The following is a 24166-nucleotide window of genomic DNA, read 5'->3' on the forward strand; positions in this document are numbered from 1 at the left end:
ACTAAGGATTTCACACTGATTCAAAGACAAACTCACCATTCAGCTCAGTATTCACAATCCCTGATTCTCTGTACATAGTGCCAAACTAAATATGTGTACAGTGACTTATATTATATTAAATTAATTTTTTTAACCTGTAGCCCCTTTGAGGGGCTTCCTAAAGGCTATGGGGGGGGGGCATTCTGCAAAGCTTCCCCCTCCCACTTCTGGCCTCTTAATTCACCGCCGCAGCCCATCCCAGGCTGAATTTCGGGCCTGTTCGGGCCTGCAAAGATCGGTATGGTGGCCATTTTGGAGGCTGCCATGCGTATTCAAATGGCCTCTGTGAGGCCTGGTATGGCCTAGGGCAGGGGTGGGGAACCTTGGCACTCCAGCTGTTTTTGAACGACAACTCCCACTATCCCCAGCCACAATAATTGTGGCTGGGGATGGTGGGAGTTGTAGTTCAACAACTGCTGGAGTGCCAAGGTTCCCCACCCCTGGCCTAGGGCCTCACAGAGTCCATTTGAGCATGCACAGTGGCCATTTTGTTTTTGGCAGCCATTTTAAAAAAATATTTTAAAAAGTGGCGCCCCCCTTCAAGTGGTGCCCGGGCACGTGCCCTCCCTCCCCCACCCTAGATACGCCCCTGGTTTGGATAACTTCATGGAGGAGAGGTCTATCAAGAGCTACTGGTCGGAGGGCTATAGGCCATCTCCAGCCTCAAAGGCAGGATGCCTCTGAGTACCAGTTGCAGGGGAGTAACATCAGGAGAGAGGGCATGCCCTCAACTCCTGCCTGTGGCTTCCAGCGGCATCTGGTGGGCCACTGTGCAAAGCAGGATGCTGGACTAGATGGGCCTCGGGCCTGATGTTCTTATGTTCTTAAGAGGTTTGAAGCTGCCCTCAGAGCTTGGCTTCGGAGTACTTTGAAACTTCTCAGAGTAAACATGAACATGGAACTGGCTCCACCACAGCCCTGAGACAATGGAGATCTAGCCCTTTTCAGATAGGGGTGTGCCTGGTTCGGTTTGAGTCCGAACTGGACTTGAATCAAACTGGACATGTTCGGTTTTGGCACTCCAAACTAACCCCCAGCTGAAGGTGTTGATTAGCACCTCACCAGCAATTACATTGGTGTGGTGGTGGTTAATTTCAACTTTTCCCCCTTCCCGCAGAAACACTCTGTGCCACCTAAAATTATGCAGCCCTCAGGGATATATTTTCAGGTTGCACAGAGTGCTTCCAAGTGAAGGAGGGTCATTGAAATTTTCTCCCCCCATGCAAGTGCTAGTGCAGCTCATCAGGAAACTCAGCTGAAGCCCCGTGGTTCTCCCATGCTTTGTTAATATGGATGTCAGCCATTGTTCCTCAAAATGGAAGTTAAGTGTTATTACATGTAAAGTAGGGGTGTGCAATTCGGATTTTTGGTGATTCGGTTCGGGACCCGAACCGAATCACCCCTGTTCTGTTTTGTGCCTGAATATGGGCCACCCGAATCACCCTTGATTCGGTTCGGATTTGGATTTAATCCGAATCTGAATCTGAATCGATTTGGGGGGGGAAAGGGCCTAGGGGCAAAATTTTGGGGTGGGGTGGTAGTGCCCAATGGGTGGAAGCTACCACCCCAATTTCAGGGGGATTGGGCAAAGGGCTGATTTTTGGGGAATATTTGAAGTTTTAGTGACTTTGGGGCAGTTCAGGGGCATAGCATGGGATCTGGGCAAAAAGAGTGGGGTGGGGTGGTAGTGCCTAATGGGTGCAGGCTACCACCCCAATTTCAGGGAGATTGGGCAAAGGGGTGATTTTTGGGGAATTTCTGAACTTTTCATGTCTTTGGGGCAGTTTCACACCTCAGAAAATAAGGGAATAACATCCCTTCAGAAAAACTTCTGAGGTGTGAATTTTCATTCAATGATAGCAAATGAGATTTTTTTCAATTAAAGAACTCTCATGACTCCACTTTCACTTTTTTCACACTCTCATTTACTATGAATATGATGAATGAATCAAAGCACTTTATGAAGAAAAACCTCAGAAATTCACCAAAATCCAGCCCTCTGGCCAATGACTCTGAAATTGGGGATGGGTGGTAGCCTCCACCCATTAGGCACTATCTAGCAGCCCACCCCACTCTTTTGGGGCAGATCCACTTTCTGCCCCCAATCTGCCCCAAAGACACCCAAACTTCAAATATTCCCAAAAAATCAGCCCTCTGCCGAATCCCCCTGAAATTGGGGTGTTAGCCTCCACCCATTAGGCACTACCACTCCACCCCAACCTTTTGGGGCAGATACACTTTCTGCCCCCAAACTGCCCCAAAGACACAAAAACTTCAAAAATTCCCAAAAAATCACCCCGTTGTCCAATCCCCCTTAAATTGGGGTGGTAGCCTCCACCCATTAGGCACTACCACCCCACCCCACTCTTCTGCCCCAGGCCCCACTTTCTGTCCCAAACTGCCCCAAAGACACAAAAATGTCAGAAATTCCCCAAAAATCACCCCTTTGCCCAATCCCCCTGAAATTGGGGTGGTAGCCTGCACCCATTAGGCACTACCACCCCACCCCACTCTTTTTGCCCAGATCCCATTCTATGCCCCCAAACTGCCCCAAAGTCACTAAAACTTCAAAAAATCCCCCAAAATCGGCCATGAGCCGAATCACCCGAATTTTTTGGCCCCGAAATTTGGGTGATTCGGATCAGCCCCGAAAAATATCGGGGGACATCAGGGGTGATTCGGTTCGGCCCCGAATCACCCAAAATTGCTCATTTCGGGCACAGATCGATCTGTGCCCGAAATTTTTTGCACATCCCTAGTGTAAAGTGATGCACATTTGGGCAAAAGAATTATAATATCTCATATACACACATGGGAACTGAACTAGCAAGTGAATAAAATGATCTCAGGGTGATGATGGATAGTTCAATGAAAACATCATCTTCACTTATGGTGGCAGTTAAAAAGCCAAACTTAATGTTACAGACTAATAGGAAAGGTTTTGAAAATATGACTGCCAGTGCCACAATGCCTTTATCTATGCTGCAGATGCATTTGGAATACTTTATAGAGTTTATTTTATTGATGTATTTATTTAGACCCTTAGAGCAATTCACATGATTGTACATGGAGTAGGAGAAGCACTCAGGTTCAGGCGCTGTCTGTGTGCCTGATTATCGGCTGTGTGCTAGCAAAAACCTAGGTAGGAAGAGGGAGGAGTCATCATTGTGAGCCAGGAGCTGGGTGGCACAGCACCATCCTACTCAGTGCTTGTACCCAGCATTTTATCATGGGTTAACACATGACCAAAAATCAGGCGTGAACACAGCTCTCAAAGCTAGGTAAGACAATTGTCCTACCCACTTTCTGATCATATGCACTGGCTGATTGTATTCCCTGTTTTTCAATCAGAATTCTCGAAGAAGGGCACAGAATTAAAGCAACAACATAAGAAACAACAACAGTAAGAGACAAAAAAGGGACATGTAAAAACACACTATAATTGCTGGTTGGCACTAATTCACCTCCAGGTTGTGGCTCCCTGATTTTGTTTAGGACTAACATTTTAAATTGTGAGCCCTTTGGGGACAGGGAACCCTTTGTTTGTTTTTCTATGTAAACCACTTTGAGAACTTTGGTTGAAAAGTAGTATATACATACTTATAGTAGTAATAGTACTACTACTACTAGTAGTAGTATAGTAGTAGTAGTAACAACAGTCTGGCTGACATTACACCACTCGTTTATCAATGTCACTGGTTGCCATTTTCAGGTTAATTCCAGGTACAGTCTTTAACTTATTAAATGTTCTAAGGAGGCACTTTTGTACACAACGCATAATAACCTAGGGAATTCTCTGCCACAAATGTGGTGACAGCCACCAGCTTGGATGGCTTTAAGTAGGGCTTAGATACATTCATGGAGGACAAGTCTGAGGGCTATAGGCCACCTCCAACCTCATAGGCAAGATTCCTCTAAATACCAATTGCAGGGTACCAACTACATGAGAGAGGGCATTAGCAATGTGCAAATCAATTCAGATTTGAATACATTCACCTCGAATCTGAGTGATTCAAGTGATTCGAATTTGAATTGAATCACCACTTAAAAGGGCAATTCAATTTGAATTCAAATCAAATTTCCAAATTTGATTTGAATTTGATTCGAGAGCCATTCAGCCCCCTTTTATCACCAGTCAGCCCCCCCCCCCGATTAATTAAAAAGGCACCAAAATATGATAAAATTGATTCAAATTTGAAACAAATTTTAAAAAATATTTCGTGCACATCTCTAGAGAGTATGCCCTCAGATCTTGCCTGTGGGCTGGGACCCAAATATCTGAAGCAGAGATGGGTGGGCTCTATCCCAGTTGCTTTGGATTAAGTCAGAAAAATGACTTGATTTACTCATCCCCATCCCCACAAACCAGGAAACCAACCTGAGGCATGGGAAATGGCCTCCTCTGCCTTCTAGTGCCCAGCCCCCCAAATAACCTCCTGGCCAGGCCCCCCAGCCACATTCCTCCTACTTGTCATTTACCGTTCTGCTCAGTACCACTGCAACAGTAGCAGCAGTGGTGTTTGGTGCTGGCCCAGCCCTCTGAGAAGGCCAGATGGGGCAGTTGACAAGAGTAGCATATTCAGAGGGGTGGCAGAATGTGCCCCAGATCCCACCAATGGCCTGTTATATCCCACAGAGCATCCAGTAGCTGGCTTAGCAACTTTTTGTCTGCTCCTGGGCCACCTGCTTGCTTTCACTGCTCCTCCTCTTTCTCCCTTCCTTGGAATAGTGATACCTGCCACTTCCCACCCATGGATGTGTGCACCTCCACTTCCACGTAATGTGCCGGCTATGAAAAAAGGGAAGGAGCAGGAGTGGAAATGTGCAGAGGAGAATATATGATGTGGGAAATACAGTACTTGTATCTACAAAGTTCCTCTTTCACTTCCACCCCCTTTTCAAAGCCAGTCCAGCACATGGAACAGAAGGAGGCAGAGGGCACCCGTGATGGCCAAGTGAGTGGGCGCTAGTGGCTATAACTGCTGATGCAAAGAAGCATGGAGAAGAGGAGAAGGTGAAGAAAGAGAAAGGCATGTGTGTATACCAAGTGGGCATAGTCACCCTGCAGCCTGGAAGTGACTGTTCACACCCTCGGTCAGCAGCGGCAGGTACTGCTGCCCGTGCCAAGGACAATAAAGAGGAGGTTTGTGCTCATGTGAAATGTGGTAGGAGGAGTATTTGGCATCTCGCCTCAGGCATGCTGAGGTCTCTGGCCACCGCTATTGGAGAGAGGAGAGAGGGTTTTTCTTGTCACCTGGTGTGCTGTTTGGTAGGACTTCAGGAGGAACGTGAGGCAGCAGTGCATTGGGAAAGGGTCTGTCCTGTCGTTGGTTGACTTGAAGTGCTTCTGCACAGCTCATCAAGAGGAAGAACGTGGTAGCTCTTAGGACTAGGATGAGACTGTCCCAGACAGCAAAAGGAGAAGAGGGCCCCCTACTGCATATTCAGTCCACCAGAACAATGATGGGGAATCGCCATATGATGGGATGCCCTGCTAACTAGGCAATGAGTACCACTGAAATTAATTGATGAGACCAGTTTCCTAGTCCTATTAATTTCAATAGAAGGATCCAGTGCTAATTTTCTGAAGCCTGTCAGGCTAAAGGGAGACGTACACTAAGCTTCAGCATGTAGCCAGCCACTCAGAAGCAAAGGAAGAGAGTCTTTCTCCTCCTCCATCCTCACTGCCCTTCTTCAGTGGACACGTTGCTAAGGACATGATGGCTTCAGCTGGGTAATCTTCAGATGGAGAACATGGCTGCTGCAATGCAGGGAAGCAGGAGCCCTTTCCTGTTGGGAAATGCTGGGTCAGAAGAAGGATGGCAAAGGCAGGGACATGACTGAGGTTTATAACAGACTGGAGTGGCCCAAGATTTTGTGGCACCTGAGGTGAGAGGCCAAATGCTGCCTTGTCCCATGACCATAGTGGGACCAGCCCACTTTCAAAACCAACCCTTGCAAGCTTTGAAAGTGGTTGGAGTGTGGGGAGGAGGGGAGGTTTCTAGCATCCACTTGTTCTCTCCCCATGCTCCTTGCAAGTTTTGCAAGGAGCATGAGGAATGGTGCTCCTTGCAAGGCACATAGGGTCGGATTGGTCCTGAGGAGTTGTTTTGATGGTGGTGGCAGGGAGCAATTTGCCAGCCTGCTCTCACTACCACTTGAAGTGTCTGCTTCACGTTGCCTCAGGAAAGGATTGCTGATAATAGAGATTTATACAGTTATGCATGGTGCAAAGACAATGAACAGAGGAACACTTTTCTTCAAACTAGAACTCTGAATCATTCAGTGAAATTGATTGGCGGTACATTCAGGACAGAGGGACGTCCTTTCTTACGGAATGCACTTTTCATTGATGGAAGGGCTGCCACAAGATATGGTGGTGGGTCCCTGACTGAGATGACTTTAAAAGGGAATTAGACAAATTCATGGAGGATACTTCAATAATTTGTAGCTATTAGCCACCGTGGTTATATGGAACACCGTATTCCTAGTGCACCTTTGAATATCAAATCCTGGAGAATAACAAGCTATTGCTTTCATACTTCACTTGTGGGCTCCCCTTTGGGCATCTGGTTGGTCACTGTGGGAATCAGGATGCTAGACTAGACTGTCCTTTGGTCTGATCCTTCTTGCGTTCTTATATCCAAGCGAGGCCCTTAAAATACTCTTCATATTTCACTTAGGCGAAATCCAGTGGCAACTCTACACAGTGGAAATCTGAGTTTCCAAATTGCCCTGTTACCCTGTTCTTGAGAGCAGATCTGTTTGGTGGGCTTAGGAACCTACCAACATCCTGTAGGGATCTGCCTTGATTCTCTGAGGCCCACAATGCTTTACGTTTTCTTGCTGCTACAGATTAAGACAGCTATTGTTGTGGAATGTATATTTAAAGTAATGCTCTCCAAAAAAGAAAGGCATTCTTTTTGCTACCACAACATTCTAGAATCTCAGCTTCCAATATTACTGAGTTTCTGAGAGAAGATTACAAATACCCACCACAAGATATTCATGCATACAAATAAGACATTCTGAGGCAAAGTGGTGAATAAATTAGAACCCCCTGTGCATCTCTCCCTGTCAGTTGTACTCTGGCGTATTGTATATTTGCCATTTCTTCACATCCCATCTCCTCAGAATTCGGTTCCTCTTTATTCTCATGTACTTTTAGATTGCAAAGCATGTTCCATTGGAAGTCTATTAATTTTCACCACAAGTGACATTTTCTTTAATATCCAAGGTACAGAGGACCTTGGAGAATATTTTCTTATATTGTATATTTCAATGGCATTTTATTTTTAATGTCACTGAGTGACAGAGCAGTCATTTCCCCCAAAACTTGCCTTTTTGTAACCTAGAATTCTTTTCAAGTATGAGCAATCAAGAACAAAACAGTCTCTTTTCAAGACCTTGATACCATTGCTTTTAGCTGAAATGCTGAGGTTTTTTTTTCCATCCATGGGAGGATGGAAATAACTGAGACGAAGAATATGTGGTTGCTGTGAAAATACATTGCTCCCCTTTTCTGTATCGTGTAGCAATGGGAATTATTATTATTTGTGATTTCTGCTTGCACCATCAGAAAAAGATAATGCTCTCAAGGTGGAATTACAGTATCTAAAAATAAAACAATAAAATGATTATTAAATATAGTGCCATGTATATGACATGTGACAAAGAAGGAGAGAACAGGTTCCTGTCTTGAGGGACCCACAATCTAGAAGTAAGACACAAATGCTAGGGGAGTAGTATTGTTGTAATTTGATTATTTTCATCATTTTGTAACTTAGTCTCATTTTCTCCTCTCTTAACCCCAGGCTCTGTCTCTCTCCTCTAAATCTTGTGTCTATTTTTAATGTCTAGGTCCCTCAGGACATTCCCATGAGAAGGAAGAATAGGAGATTTTTTTAAAAAAAACCAGTGTGGATGCCCAGGGAACTTTCTGAACAGCTGAGAAGCACAAAGGACAGATATTGGGAAAGGAAGGAGGGGCAATAACCAAGAAAGAATACAAAAGAGTGGCCCAGACCTGTAGGGATGGTGTCAGGAAAGCTAAGGCTCAGAATGAGGTGCTGTGGCGGAATGAAGTCTATACCTCTTCTTTTTGTAAACAGAATTTTATCTTGGAAGTTGCCTTGCTATTCATTGTATCAAGAAAGCTGGGCAGGGGCCAAAGGTTCATGGCTTCTGTTCAGCAGTTTCATTTGGGAGGGTGATGAAATGTACTGGCTTGATTTTTTTAGGGAAGTGGAGGTTTGACTTTATTGCTTATGTTTTGGAAGATGGGGGAAACTTAAGTTGTGTTAATTTCTTTGTTTGGGAAAAAAAGGGGAGGGAAATGTGTGTATATAAGGAAGCTGCTTTCAGCAGAGTTCAGAGAGTTGTTGGGAAAGGAGTTCAGAAGGCAGAGTGGGAAGAAGAAAGTGAAGAACTAAAGAGTCCCAAGTGGAGGAACTTCTGGCACAGGCTGAGAGAGAATCAGAGCTGGGGCTGGGAAGAGCTGTGAAATCACTGGCAGAGAGGGGAAAGTCTCTGGAGAGCTAAAATAACTGACAAGCAAGAAGAAACAGTCTGGAGTTGAACCCCCAGAACTTTGAAGGAGATCAGGACCTGAGGCTGAACAAGAAGAAGCCAAGTTGCTGGAAAAACGGAGAAGACTGCAGAAGACTGAGTTAGGGCCCAGTGTTAGGTCAGCTGGATGAGTTTTGATCACATTTCATTTTTCCCTATGCTCATTTGGTTGCTGTTTTCGTACTAAACTTTTCAAAGAAAGTATTGGTTTAAACTGAACTATTTTAAAAGTAAAATTTCTGTCATATTATAAAAAGTAGTAGCTTCCATCTGTTTTCTCCACTCCACACTAGGGATGTGCACAGACCGGTCCGGAGCCCATTCTAAGGGCCTCCAGACCGGTCTGGACCTGGGGCCAGTTTGGTGGTTTGATGCCTGGGGGTGGACCTTTAAGGGTGGGGGAGGGTGTACTTACCCCTCCTGCCACTTTCCCCCCTCCAGAGCTCCTGGTTTTTAACACATTTGGGGAGACAGGGTACCTCCCTGCTGCCCCTTCCCCCGTTCCTCGGCAAAAGGCTTCAAAAGCCTGACTGCGCATGTGCACATTGCGTGCGCCACGTCCGTGCATTGCGTGCGTACGTCAGACGTGCGCATGCACAGTCAGGCTTTTGAAGCCTTTTGCCGAGGAACAGGGGAAGGTGTGGCAGAGAGGTACCCTGCCACCCCAAATGCGTTAAAAACTTGGCGCATTGGAGGGGGGAAAGTGGTGGGAGGGGTAAGTACACCCTCCCCCACCCTTAAAGAGATCCCCTCCCCAGTGCCGGACCACGGAGGTGTGGTTCCGTGCACACCACTACTCCACGCCTAAAGCCTTTTATCACTCTACCAAAATTTGTTTGTTGTTGATACAACAGAGGTTTGGAAGTCTGTTGTAGTAGACTCAGCCAGAAAAAGCCCAACAGTCTACTTGGTGGTAGCAGTTAAACTTAAAAGTCACAGGGCTGGTATAGACCAAGCTGTGACAAGTGGTAGCAGCATGGTGTGATTCATGACAGTGCCCAAAACAACAAAGAGTTTTACAGAACAAGAGGAAAGTAAAGGAAGATGTAGGCCAGTTGCTTGGAGAAGATGGTAAAATGTTAACAGGTGACAGAGAAAGGGCAGAGCTGCATAACACCTTTCCCCCATAGCAGTTGTGGTCCAGTTGGACAACAAATGCACAAATGAGGTAAATAAATGAAATTCTGCTGTCCTCAGGGATATATTTTTGCTCAGCACAGAGTGCTTATGGGGCAAGGGGAGAGTTTTCAAACATACATGTACAACCTACATTTAATCATTTCCCCCTACAGGATGGTGCTTCCTTTTCTTCCTGGATTAGTGATACAGATGTTCATCATGTATGTGCTTGTTTGTTTGTTTCTTCATTAACTTGAATCCTGTTTTTCTGTTAAAAACACCCAAAGCAGCTTAAAAAGCAGTGAAACAATACAATCAAAATACAGTTGGATACAATTAAAAACAATACAAGAAATATCAAAATAGCAGCCCCTAAAAAATATCAGAAAGAGCAACAGTTGATAAAAATACATAAAAGAATGGATCATTAAATACTAAAATATTGTTGAAGTAAAAAAGGTCCTCAATAGGTGCCTAAAAAGAGAAAGAAAGAGAGTCTGGCAGATTTCTGCAGGAAGGGCATTCCACAATTTTTGGTGCCACCATTGAAAAGGCCTTTTTTCTTCTTCCTGATTTATCTGATCTCACATGACCATGGGGCACAGAGTAAGAACTCTGTTGCTGATCTGACAGCTTGGGCCAATTAGTCACTTAATGTATGGGAGAAGGTGGCCAATCACATTATGGCACTCTGTATATAAATGCAACACAGGTTGCACATAGTAGTCTTTTTCCAGAAGAAGAATAAATAAGAATGTATATATAATTATGCTTCCATGTAGACTGCTTTGAGAACTTTTGTTGAAGAGTGATTTATAAAAATTAGTAGGAGCAGTCTTACTCAGTTTTGCAAGGGACGGAACCCTTTGTATGCCAAGCATGGGCTGCACCACTGAACTAGGGCCCCTTCCCCAACTCTGCAGCCAATCAGATTTGGATAGATGGCGATGTCACTGAGAGCAGGTGAACGGACCTGAGAGTCAGTCAGGGCAGAAGATGTTTGCAAAAAATAAGAATAAATGAGAAAGAGGTTTCAGCTTTTTCTAATTTCAGAGATCCCTCTCTCCACCCCCTCCTTACCTGTTAGATTATCTTCATGCTAAAAAGCCTAGAAGCTGCAGCAGGCTTTCTAGAGATCCTTACCCCACACTGTCTCCTGTCCAGAGGTTGCATAGACCATTTCACACTCAAACTGTATACACGCTTGCAATGGGGTGGGCACCTCCCTTCCCTCTTGGGAAGGAAGGAGCCAGCAATCTGACTCACCCGTTTCCCTTAGCAAACATGAATTAACCAGGAATGTTCGAGAATTATTCCTGAATAATTCATGAACCTGAATTAATCATGCATTTCACCCCCACCATGAATTATTCATGAATAACTCATGGAAATGCAAGGTTTATTCATGCTTTGCAGAAAGGAGGTTGGGAAGCAAGGCCTCCTTTTCATCCAAGACTTCTTCCTTTTTTTGCTTGCTTGCTGGCTCTTTTTATTTGCCTCTTGTCCCTTCCCATAAGGAAGTTATTTTGACACAGGCTTAGGGAAAAGAAATAAGAGGGGGGAATAAGGTGTATATTTGTTTTGCAGTGGGGGGGGGGCTGAGGAGGGGAGTGGGGGGTACTGTATTGCAGGGTGGTCCTTGCACACAAAAGGAAGCCCATCCAGGAACGGTGGTGGAGAAAGACGGCAAAAGACGTGCAAAGAAGTATTTCCTCCTTCAGCCAGCAACCGAATTTGAAATAGCCAGGAGACATTTTGCAAGAAGGCTCCAAAGCGACGCAGGCAAGGACTCTTGTCATTTGTACTTTTCTGTCATTTGTACTTTTCTGTCAATAGCTGGACATTGTTTTCTTTCTCCTTTTCTCTCCTTCTCACATTTCCTCTCTCGGTATTCAGTGCATGGTTTGGTTGCTTCCGTGTAACTCTGAGGTCAAAAATCTGGGGGAAGAAATGCAAGTCAGATTGGAAGTCTAAGTCACCTGATATGAGCAGGGGGTGGTTCTGTGGGGAGCAGCCCCATCCCAGTATTTGCAAACAGGGCTCAGTTCCTGGAAGGAGGGGTCCCCAGGCTGAAATCCACTTTAAAATATCGTGTGCGGTCCTGGAAGCCTTTTTCCTTCAGCCAATGTATGGGGAAGCTGAGGGAGCTGGGATCAGTATTCATGGGCTCCATGCTGTCCCATTCCAGGGACTGCATGGCCATTCTGTAAATAGGATTGCCACAAATAAAATGAGAAGGTTTCTATCTAGGCGAAGCTCTGAAGAAAGCAAAATGTTCCCTTAAGAGTAATTAAATTCCTCAAAGGAGAGGTTTCCACACATCCCTAAATTGTCAGCAAGTTTGTCCTAAACCAGATGAATTTGAGGAACATAACCTAAGGGTCCAGCTGGATCCAATCAAAGTTCCATCTAGTCAGCCTCCTGTTCCCAAAAGTGGCTGACCAGATGCTTCTGTGGAAGTCACAATTAGGACCTGAAGGGCTCTCCTTGATTGTTTGTCCCTTAGGAACCATATTCAGGGATACACTGCTTCTGAATATGGAAGTTCCATCTGATTAGCTATCATGGCTAATAGCAGTTGATGACCTATCCTGAGAAACTGAAATAAATCTTTTTTTCTCTCTCCAGTAAGTAGCAACATTTATTGAGAAATGGGGCTTCCACATATCCTGTTTGAAAGACTCTGAGGAGACACTGAGGCTCTCCACACGATCATTGCTGAGTGGCCAAATCAGCCGCCCACACAACTACAGGCTCCATCATGGAGGTTCTGCTGGGATTGGGGGCCACCTAGCCCCCAGAAGTTCCAGGATGCCCCACGCAGGTGCATGGGGCATCCTGGGGAGGCCCCCGACACCAGGAAGCTTGTTTTGGCCTTCTGGCAGGTGTCTCCTCGTGAATCGGCATGGAGCTGTGCCATGGTGACTCACAATCGGGAAAATGGGGTCAGCAGAGCATTCGCTCCACCAACCTCATTTAAGGGGAGGGCTTCTTTGGCGGGCTAGACATCAGAGAACCACTGGGCTCGCCCATGAGCCTGGCGGTTCTCACGATGGGAGAAAAGCAGTCTGGGCTCCTTTAGCTTGGTTTTCCCCCATCGTGAGAATATCCTCACTGTGTCAATTTACCCTTAATGGTCAGGATCAGTGTTCCCTCTAATAGGGATTCCCAGATGTTGTTGGCTACAACTCCCAGCATCCCCAGCTGCAATAGCCTTTGCTTGGCGATTATGAGAGTTTCAGTCAACAACATCTGGGAATCCCTGTTAGAGGGAACACTGCTCAGGATCCTCTTTACATTGTAAGATGTTCTGTGGCTGGGGGAAGAGTTTCATTTCCCTCAGGCTTGGATAACACAGGATGACCTCATTCACACGCAATGGGAAACTGGAGTTGAAGGAGCCAGAGGTTGCCAAACCTGAGTGTTGAAGCTACAGTCCCATACAAAAAATGACTTGAGGTTTTCCTTGCCAAACTCCCATTTGAAAACTTGGATTGTAGTGAGTTTCGCTGCTCGAACCCTTGAGGTTTTGCTGCTCAAGGTTTCCAGCTGCCTGCAGTCCATCCAAATGCGAACCTACAGGCTGGGCTGGCTGAAACCAAAGTTACTCCTCCCTCTCTTGGGCTGTGATTGGCTGTCAGGGCTGTCCATGCAATAAAGAAGCCCGCACAGCCAGTCTTCCACTCCTCTCTGCAGTCTCCCTGACTGCAGTTTGTTGTCTGAATGTGGACAGATAGGCGAGTGGGAGTAGAATCATGGGTCCATTGGAGCCTCGGTTCCATGTTATGTGTGAATCAGGCCGATGTCTCTATCTATAGCCACCAGATGGTAAGTATTATCATTTGTAATAAATGTTCTAGTTTAGTAGATCATGGGGATGCAGTGGGTGTAGGGTTGTTGTGTTTTTTTATAGCAAAGATAGAGTCTCCCACAATATCCTTGCTGACAAGTTGGTAAACCATGGGAAAGACTACTGGCTCACATACTGCGCAAGAATGCATCAGCCTAGTAACACCGAGTTTGTGCAATCTGCACAAGTTGTGCAACTGTGAAATTTGCACAATTCGTGTTACACAAAAATAAGCTCTTATTTTAGAGGATCACCAAAGTCCCTTCCAAAATTCTATGATCACTGATAGTCCCAGCTCTTCAGGTAAGGGGTTGTTTGCATCGGTGTGCTGAGTGACCTCAACTAATTTCAGGAACTTCGGTAGCTGTCTGACACAGAGTCATCTAGGTTAGTATCATCTACTTTGAGTGCCAGGGTTTCATAAAAGAGTCTTTCCCTGCCTTACCGGGGGATGCCAAAGATTGGACCTTCTGCATGCAATCCTGGAGCTCTACTACTGAACTTGAGCACTTTCCATGCTCCTGGCCACAAACTGAGCAAAGAGACACCAGTAAAAATGGTGATTCTCTTCTGTTTTGCTGAGGGAGAGCAACTGGCCCTATCCATCCCCAGCCCAGCATTCTTCCAGTGGCTGTGTGCGTGTTAAGATTTTGAGCCCTTTAAGGACAGGGAACCATCTTATGTAATATTTATTTTTCTCTGGAAATCATTTTGAGAACTTTTGTTGGAAGGTGGTATATAAAAACAGTATGCATAGTAGTTGTAGTAGTGGTTGTAGGACTCAGTGTTGGCCTGGCCATATTTCTTCATCTTGCTGAAGAAAAGCCACAGGTTGTGGCTGCCAAGCAAGCTACACTCTGGTGGTCTTCCTTCTCTTGAGACATCTATGAAGCATGGGTTGAAGGAGGTAGCCCTGTACAAAGAAACATAGGCCGAGTTCCAACATACTGGGAAACCAGAGGTCCTTTCACTTCTGGTTTCCGAAGGCACATGTCTGAACTCGGCAAACTGGAGTTAAGAGCGAAAAGGGACCTGTGGTTTCCCTCGCCAAATTCCACTCTGTACCTTCAGTCAGAGTGGAATTTAGCCGCCCTTAACTCCAGTTTAGCGCTGCCAGCACTACGTTTGAATGCTGGCACCGCAGTTTGGGCCCAATGGGACTGGAATTGAGGGACGAAGCTCCTCCCTCACTCTAGCCTGATTGACTGTGTGGGCTGTCCTCCTGTCAAGAAAGAAGCCTGTACAGTCAGCTCCCCCTCCTCTCTGCAGACTTGCTGACTGCAGAGAGGCCCCTGGCCTCTCCCCAACATCCAAATGCGGACAGAAGAGCAGGCAGCGCAGAACCATGGGTCCATTGGACCTGCAGTTCTGTGCTAGGTCTGAACCCGGCCATAGGAAGCTGCCTTATACCATGTCAGTCGCTTGGTCCCGTTAGCTCAGGATTGTCTACACTGACTGGCAGCAGGTCTCTAAGGTTTCAGGCAGGAGCCTTTTCCCAGCCCTACCTGGAGATGCTACTAAGGGTTGGACTTGGGACCTTCTGCATGCAAAGCAGATGCTCTTCCACTGAGCTACAATCCCACCCCATACACTTTCAGTGACTGTGGAAGTCACCTCATTACCTGATTTATCCCGGGCCTGATTTCTAACTAGGGTAGGCAATACTGGGTAAAGGAATTCTGAGGATAAATCCAGTCTCCTTTGCCCATGAATTTGGCGGAATTTGTCATGCCACAGCATTTCCAGAACTGCATTCAGATACTGCCTAGGAGTGGGGGCACTCTGAAATCTAGAGGGTTCCCACAGAACCTGGTGGCACAAAGGGTGGAGGAGCACCAAGTACATGATCACATGCTGGTGGCTAGAGGTCTCCACAAAAGCACAGTGCAGATTAGACCTCCCCCATCACCCTATGAAGCCCGTGAAGTCATCCGGGACACTGGCCAGAGATGCCCCTGCAGTGCATGAAAGTGGAGCAACCTGCTTCAGTTGGCTCATGTGGGGAAGCAGCAGAGTTTGTGATGGATGGCTTGCCTGTTTGCTCACCTGCTCACTCGCCCACCTGCTCGCTGGCTCATACTGCCTCTGCCGGTAGCACCACAAAGGACTAACTCTAGGCTAGAGTGGCACTCTCTCCTCCACGCCAATTACAAAGCTGAGCGGAATGGGAAGAGTCATTCACTCACCTGCCTTCTAGGCACCTGAGTTGCTGTGTCCTCCACAGCCAGGCACAGCACTGGGCTCACCAGTGCCTGCCACCTAGCCCAGGGAGGAGAGCAGAGATGGCAGCCACCCTTGACCCCAGCAACTGATCTGTGCCAGTTGAGCATCTGGGTGAGGGGGATGAGGGTGAGGGGGACAAGTTGGAGGAGAGGTCCCTGACCCCACTGCTGCCAGCCCCAGAGTGCAGCTCCCACTGTAGCAGCTGCACCCCTGACTCAGCCAAGCCCCCACGGGTCTCTCTACTTGGCTCTGTGGTTTACCCAGAGGTGAGCACAATCCAGCAGCCAAGGGCAGCATCTCCCAGCCAAGCAGAGCATGCTGCAGTGGGGCCCAGCTGGATCAGAGCACAGCTGCTTCACCTAGAGATGTGAAGGCCTGGAGAAATACTAGAAAAATCCATTTTTTCTTGGTTCTCCCCAAACATTTCCAGGTGGGGTTTTTTTGGAGGGGGGGTTCCCCTCAATTTTTCTGATCCCCCACCAGGCCTTCAGAACTCTAGCTCCACCCCACACTCCCCACGCATCCTGAGCCCCACTAGAGAGGGCCTTGAGAAAGTGCCAGAGAATGCTTCAATTAATGCTGCCACCCTCTTGGAAACATGTTGCTTGACCTGTCAGTGGTATATTTCCAGTCTAGCCAGCAATTCTGGAGAATGGGGGTGCTGCTTAAAGCAGGGGTTCTGAAACTTGGGTGCCCTGATATTGTTGGACTGCAACACAAAATCCATGGTGCCTGGGGTTGATGGGAGTTGTAGCCCAACAATGTCTGCGGGCCCCAGTTTGAGTGCACGGCCACCTGCACTTTGCTCGGAGCCTGCAGCAGCCCTGGTGGACCACCAATTCCCTCATTAGACCACACCACTTGTGGGCCAGTGTTAGTTGTAATTGTCCCTCGCTGCTCCCAGGAAGATCTGGCTCACCTCCCACTTCCCATGGCATTCTCGGCAGGTGGGCAGTTAGCCCCCTAAGAGAAAGAAGAGGGAGAGGCAGCTGGCACGACCTAAGGCCTGGGTGTGGCAAGTGTCGGAAGTCTTGTGAGAGGGGACTTTGGGCTCCTGGAAGACGAGCAAGAGCCACAAGCGACTATTTAAACCTCCGGCCAGGGATGAGAAGGGGCCAGGGGACAAGGAGGAGACCTGCTCTCTCTGACAAATGGCTAGGCAGTCAGAGAGAGAGGAAGGGAAAGGGAGGTAGTGACTTAACCACCCCATGCACTTTCTGCCCAAACTTCGGACCCTGCTGGGGCCAAGGGAGGCAAAATGGGATGGTGCAAGCCTTGGGAGGAAGGACCCACAGTTATGCCAAAGGCTGTGCAAAGGCCCTAAATGTTACAGTATAGAGCATTCCTGGTTGCAAGTTCATAGACATGGGAGGTGTGTACTTCCCATGCATCATGGTGTTCTGAATGCACACAGTACATATATTCAAGGTCTTTGCATTCAGCAGGAAAAGATATGGAGGCAGCGAGTTCACATTTCAAACCCTTCCCATACAGAAACATATTTCTAAATTTCACACCAGTGCTCTGATCCTAAATATATTCCCTCAGAAGAATGAAGTTTGTGGGAGGAGGGTGAATGCTGGGTTTGTGGAGGGGTTTTATTCCCCCTATCTGGTTAGAATGGGATGGAGCTTCTGTTCACCAATGGCTCTGGAGGGTAGGATTTACATGTGGTGGGTCCTGGGAATGATGATGCATGCACAACCCATCCCCATCTCATATAAAACTTTCAGCCTAAATCAGGGCCAAAATGCCTGTGTGTGGCTGGCCTAGTTACATATGCATTCTCACATGGAAGCCTCATTCATCTGGAGGTGCCTCCAACCCTGCAGTGCGTGCAAAACCTACATGCTGAGACAGTATGAGAATCAGATTTGAATGTCTTTAGAAGATTTAAATTGGTGTCTTTAAATGATTTGTCAGCCCAGCTGGAGGCTCTGGGTGTATTTTTGCAATTCCTATAAAATAGTGGATGCATTGGTGCATTAATCCAGAGAAGGAAAGGAAAGCAATTTGTTTGCAGGGTATAATTCTCACAGTGAACTTTTCTTGCCTCTCAGCTGAAAGGAGGTGTATCTACTGCAGAATGATGGTGCAAATGAGATGCAATTAATTCATGGGCTATACTGGGGGTGGGTGGAGAGAGAAATGCAGAACTGAAAATCTCCACAGCTGGAAACCTCCACTAAGTGATGAGAGGAGAATTAAAAGGTTGTAATGAGGGGGGGGCAGTATTTAAACTAGATTAAGGCTTTTAAGAAGCACTATCCAGAAGCACTATCCTATACAACATTATGTTGTACCTATGTTCAGATATCTGTACACTCATGCATGTTTTTGTGTGAATGACCATGCCTGCATTCATTTTAAATGTTAAGTTGGCTACAGGCCCCCTGAAATGCAGGAAACAAACAGATAATGCACTGCTGTACTTGTGTTAAACATAAAGCATGAACAGCTATACCTGTGTACAGCTCTTTCCTGTGTGCACAGATTGTATGAGTGTGGATCATAATATATGAATAGGGCTAGAGAGTCAGAAGGTTGTATACAAAGCTGCCTTCTACTGTGTCAGACCACTGGTCCATCTAGCTTAGTAATGTCTACACAGACTGGCAGCAGCTTCTCCAAAGCAGGAGTCTCTCTCAGCCCTGTCTTGGAGATGCCAGGGAGGGAGTTTGGAACCTAGATACTCTTCCTAGAGTTGCTCCATCCCCTAAGGGGAATATCTTACCGTGCAGGCACATGTAGCCTCCCATTCAAGCCAGGGAGGACCAGCTTAGCAAAGGGGGCACAATTCATAAGAACAGCCCTGATTCATACTTGCTACTTTAAGTGGTGCAGCGGGGAAATGCTTGACTAACAAGCAGAAAGTTGCCGGTTCAAATCCCCGCTGGTACTATACCGGGCAGCAGCGATATAGGAAGATGCTGAAAGGCATCATATCATACTGCATGGGAGGAGGCAATGGTAAACCCCTCCTGTATTCTAACAAGAAAACCACATGGCTCTGTGGGCACCAGGGGTCGAAATTGACTTGACAGCACACTTTACCCTTCCCTTTAGCACAATACCAGCTCTCCTCCCATAAGACCAGGTTCCAGGCTAGTGGACCAGTATCAAATCCTAGAGATTGGGAAGGCAAGCAATCAGATCTCAGGAATGTTCCTCCTCTTATGCTTCCTATAGGGTTGAAGGTACTCACACAACTGCCTTACCCACAATGGTTCACCATTACCACCAGGTGGTGAGGAAGAGGTTCCTTTTCTCATTTGCTATCAGTATAAGCCAGGATAGTTGACCAGCATAGCAAGTATAAGCTAAGACGGTCAAACCCCACTTTAGCCATAAAATCCCTGGGTGGCTTTAGGTGACCCATTTATTGCATCAGCCCTTCACTTGCAATAATACAAAGATATCCATAGTGCCCTACCTGTTACTGCTGTTGTAAAGATTGCTGAGATCATTTTTATGAAGCATTTCAAATGCTTAGTCCTATTATAATATTGTGTATATGTTTGATAACTAGTGATCCTTCACCCTCAAAATCAGGGGGAGAAACCATGTAAATGCATACAGACAATCTACAGAAATACTGAATGTGTGAAGATGGGCAGGTGGACAGTTCTGCTATCACCTGAGTCCTGTTCACACATTATGCTCAACACTCATACCAAAGGTGTACAGTGTGCACAGGTCCAGTTATTCACAGGTTATATTGAAAACAGGTACAGCAGTATACTTCCTGTCTGTATCCTGCATTTCAGAGGGCCTGTACCCAGGTTCATTTTCAAAGTGAGCAGAGGTACAGACATTCACACAAACACAAGTACTAGTGTACAGACATCTGTACACTCATATACAGACTTTATTATTATTATTATTATTATTATTATTATTATTATTATTATTATTTTACACAATCAGACAGGTGTTATTGACTGGTTTGTTTTATCCAGACATCGAGTCCTTCCCAAGGACCTGGGATGCCAGAATTTTATTGTCAAAGTTGTTGCTGTTGTTATAGATATCGTCGCAGAATATAGGCTGTTCCCAGTAAAGCTGCTTTTTATAATTGGCTGATGGTGATTTCTGTGGCCCCTATGGTGTTGAGGTGCTCTTCAAGGTCTTTTGGAAATACACCCAGGGCGCCAATTACCACTGGGATTATTTTGGTCTTTTTCTGCCACAGCCTTTCAATTTCAATTTGTAGATCTTTGTATTTGGTGATTTTTTCTATTTCTTTTTCTTCTATTCTGCTATCCCCTGGTATTGCTATGTCGATTATTTCGACTTGTTTTTCTTTCTTCTCGACTACAGTTATATCTAGTGTATTGTGTGGCAGATGTTTGTCTGTTTATAGTCGGAAGTCCCATAATATTTTTGCCTCCTCATTTTCTACAACTTTTTCAATGTTATGGTTCCACCAATGTTTGGCTACAGGTAGCTTGTATTTTTTGCAGATGTTCCAGTGTATCATCCCTGCTACTTTGTCATGCCTTTGTTTGTAGTCAGTCTGTGCGATCTTTTTACAACAGCTGATTAGGTGGTCCACGGTTTCATCTGCTTCTTTACAAAGGCGGCACTTGCTGTTTGTGGTGGATTTTTCGACTTTTGCTCTTATTGCATTTGTTCTTAGTGCCTGTTCTTGCGCAGCCAGGATTAAACCCTCTGTTTCTTTCCTCAAGTTGCCATTCTTAAGCCATTGCCAGGTCTTGGTGATGTCTGATTTTCCACTTATATTGTACAAATATTGACCATGCAGGGGCTTATTTTTCCATTTTTCTGCTCGGTTCTTGACTTGTTCTTTCTTGTAGGCCTGCTTTCTTTCATTGGTGTTGAATAGTTGCTCGTTCTTGACCATTTGAAGTGCATCTTCTTCACTGTCCTTGATATATTCTTCAAGGCCTCTTTTCTCCTCCTCTACTGTTTGATGGACTTGCAGCATTCCTCTTCCTCCTGAGCTGCGAGGGAGGTATAGCCTATCTACATCACTGCAGGGGTGCAGAGCATGATTGATGGTCATGATTTTCCTGGTCTTACGATCTAGCGTCTCTAGCTCTGCCTGGGTCCAGTCTATTATTCCTGCAGTGTATCTGATAACAGATATAGCCCAGGTGTTTATGGCTTGTATGGTGTTCCCACCATTGAGTTTGGACTTGAGGATTTTTCTAACTCTCCTGATGTATTCACTTCCAATTTTTCTTTTAACTTCAGTGTGTGCGATGTTATCAGCCTGGAGAATGTCCAAGTATTTGTAAGGTTTTTTCTCTTCCAGGTTCTTGATGTTGCTTCCATTGGGCAGTTCTATTCCTTCTGTTTTTGTTATTTTCCCTCTGTTCATTATTAATGCAGCACACTTGTCTAGTCCAAACTCCATTGCTATATCGCTACTGAATATATGGACAGTTCTTAGCAGTGATTCGATTTCTGACTGGGACTTTCCATACAACTTCAGATCGTCCATGTACAGCAGATGTTTTATTTGGCTTGATGTTTTAGATGTTTGGTATCCGAGGCCTGTTTTGTTTAGTATTTGTGAAAGTGGGGTCATGGCGATTACAAACAACAGAGGGGATAGTGAGTCCCCTTGGAAAAGACTAATTTATTAATAATAATAATAATAATAATAATAATAATAATAATAATAATAATTCAATTTCTATACCGCCCTTCCAAAAATGGCTCAGGGCGGTTTAGCAATAGCAATAGCACTTACATTTATATACCGCTCTATAGCCGGAGCTCTCTAAGCGGTTTACAATGATTTAGCATATTGCCCCCCAACATTCTGGGTACTCATTTTACCGACCTCGGAAGGATGGAAGACTGAGTCAACCTTGAGCCCCTGGTCAGGATCGAACTTATAACCTTCTGGTTACAGGGCGGCAGTTTTACCACTGCACCACCAGGGGCTCACCAGGGGCTCACCAGGGTTTACACAGAGAAATAAATAAATAAGATGGACCCCTCTCCCCAAAGGGCTCACAATCTAAAAAGAAACATAAGACAGACACCAGCAACAGTCACTGGAGGTACTGTGCTGGGGGTCAATAGGGCTATGGAACTGCACCATAGGGAAGCAGTTCCCATTGCAGATAGGACTAGCAACTGGGAAATGGTTGACCAACTGGTCAGCAGATCCTTGTGTGGCCTGTTGACACCAGTGCCCCATATAGGGGAGGTCTAGTCTTGTGGTAGCAAGCATGAATTGTCCCCTTTGCTAAGCAAGGACCACCATGATTTGCATTTGAAAGGGGGACTAAATGTGTGAGCATTGTAAGATATTCCTCTTAGGGGATGGGGCTGCTCTGGGAAGAGCACCTGCATGCTTGATAGGGCTGTGTGAGCTGGCTCAAAGTTGAGCTGGCTCAAGAGGAAGGGCTTGGGTCAAACCGAACCTAGCCTGGTTCAGCCCAAATACGAGCCGAACTGGGTTCAGTTTGGTTCAGGCCAGCTCGGAACTTACTGGTTAAAAGGAATCTGTTAAGGACTCCCCTTTACCAGTAAGATGGAGGGGGGCCTTCCCTAAAACTAGTTGGGGGCAGGGGAGTAAAGTTTTACCTTAAAAGTGCTGCCAGCTGTGGCGGCCATGGGAGGGGGAGGGGGCAGCTCCCCACCAGCAGAGCAGGCAGGGCCATTTTGGGCCCAGTTTGGTTCAGGCCTTTGTGCAGGCGTGGAGGTCACTAAAATGGCCTCCACGCATGCACAGAGGCCGTTCTCATGTCTACACAAATGGCATGGTCACACGAATGCCCTCTGCATGTGTGTGGAAGCCATTTTAGTCACCTCCACACCTGCACAAAGGCCCAAGCCAGGCCCGAACTGGCCCTGAACTGGCCCTGCCTGCTCTGATAGGGGTGGGGAGCCGCTGCTGCCCCCCCCCCCGCTGCCACTGCAGCCACAGCCACAACCACCAGTGGTGGCACTTTTAAGGTAAAACTTTACTCCATTCCCACCCCAACTAGTTTTAGGGGAGCCCCCCTTCCCCCCCTTCCCTTTTACTGGTAAAGGGGAATCCTTACCAGATTCCCATTTTCCAGTAGAGCTCCAAGCCCACCCAGAAGCCCAAACCAGAACTGGTTTGTTTTGAATCCAATTCTATTCAAGCCAAATCGGTTTTTCTGGTCTTGTGCACATCCCTAATGCTAGAATGCAGAAGCTCCCAAGTTCCCACCCTGGCAGCATCTCTGAGATACAGGGCTGAGAAAGACTCCTGCCTGCAACCTTGGAGAAGCCGCTGCCAGCCTGGGTAGACAATACTGAGCTAGATGGACCAAGGGTCTGACTCTGTATATGGCAGCTTCCACGTTTGTCTGTTCCGAGGTGCAATGGTCCAACCAGCAGCTTTCTGCCTGCATAATGTTGACGGAGCCACCCGTTTCCCTGCTGCCACTTCATTCAGCATGGACATGGACCCCCCAGCCTTGGTCTCTTGCTTCCCATGCCTTGCCAGCTGTGTCAGCAGCCTTGAAGGCAAAAGCAGTCTCTGCATCCCCAATCTGGGAGCCCGAACTGAATGCTTTGTGAATAGGGCCATGGTATGCCAACCAGTTTGTTTGCACCCTTGGCAAAGTTTGATTAGACCACAGACCACAGCCTGTGAAGTGCAGAGCCCTGGCTTTAACATGATCTGTGCAGGCTGCTCATTCTCAAGGTCAAATTACCAGCCCGCACTGGTTTGGGGATACAGTGTGGGAGAGTTCCCCATTTATTCTGGGGGCAAAACATTTCAGTTATGAAAAGATGCTGCTGTTGATCTGGAAATCCAGTTTGAGCCCATTTCTTTTTGGAAATGAATGCTGAGGCAGGCAATTCTTATTCAAGAGCAGGAGTGCAGCTTATGGTGTTTATTGGGGGCTGAGCTGCAATGAGCAAAGTGTGCATCTTTAGGTACAGAATGTGCAGGCCCTTTGGGGAACAGGGGGCAGGATTACATCTCACATTCTTACACCACTGTGCAATACTTCAGGGGTCTGATACAAGAGGCAGAGAAAGAATAATTGGCAGTGCTAGATTCTGGCACTGTTCATGTGCCCCCCTACAAGAACTGGTGCCCTAGGCAGCCACCTACATCTGCCAATGGATGGGCCGGCCCTGATGTGAAGGGAGGGGCAGAATCTCTAGGGGGGAAATAAATCTATTTTTAAAAAATAAATCTACGCAGCAAACATATACAAATAATTCAGATAGAGGCAGGATACACAAACACTCTTTCCTTAGTCTGAGTCAGTACGCAGCTGACTTAAATACACAGCTATCTGCTTTTATACATTCTCAGTGTTACAGTAACTTTACGCATAACTAGTCCTCACACCTAAGAATAGTAATAATACAATCAAACTGCTCTGAGACATTTTTGGAAGG

General features: G+C 46.3%; 1 protein-coding gene across 5 annotated transcripts in view; it reads left to right on the forward strand.

Annotated features, from left to right (window-relative positions):
* The window catches only part of OPRL1 (opioid related nociceptin receptor 1), a 257707-nt gene that overhangs the window by 221778 nt on the left and 11763 nt on the right, over positions 1 to 24166 (forward strand). The window contains exon 1 of one of the 5 annotated variants that reach the window (XM_053244350.1): positions 13457 to 13554. The exons of the other annotated variants lie outside the window; for them this stretch is intronic. The gene's annotated coding sequence lies outside the window, so the exon portion shown is untranslated. Of the gene's footprint in view, positions 1 to 13456; positions 13555 to 24166 lie in introns of those variants that run through there. 5 annotated transcript variants of the gene reach the window in all.

This window comes from Hemicordylus capensis, chromosome 4, assembly GCF_027244095.1.
Source record: "Hemicordylus capensis ecotype Gifberg chromosome 4, rHemCap1.1.pri, whole genome shotgun sequence".
NCBI classification, from domain to species: Eukaryota; Metazoa; Chordata; class Lepidosauria; order Squamata; family Cordylidae; genus Hemicordylus; species Hemicordylus capensis.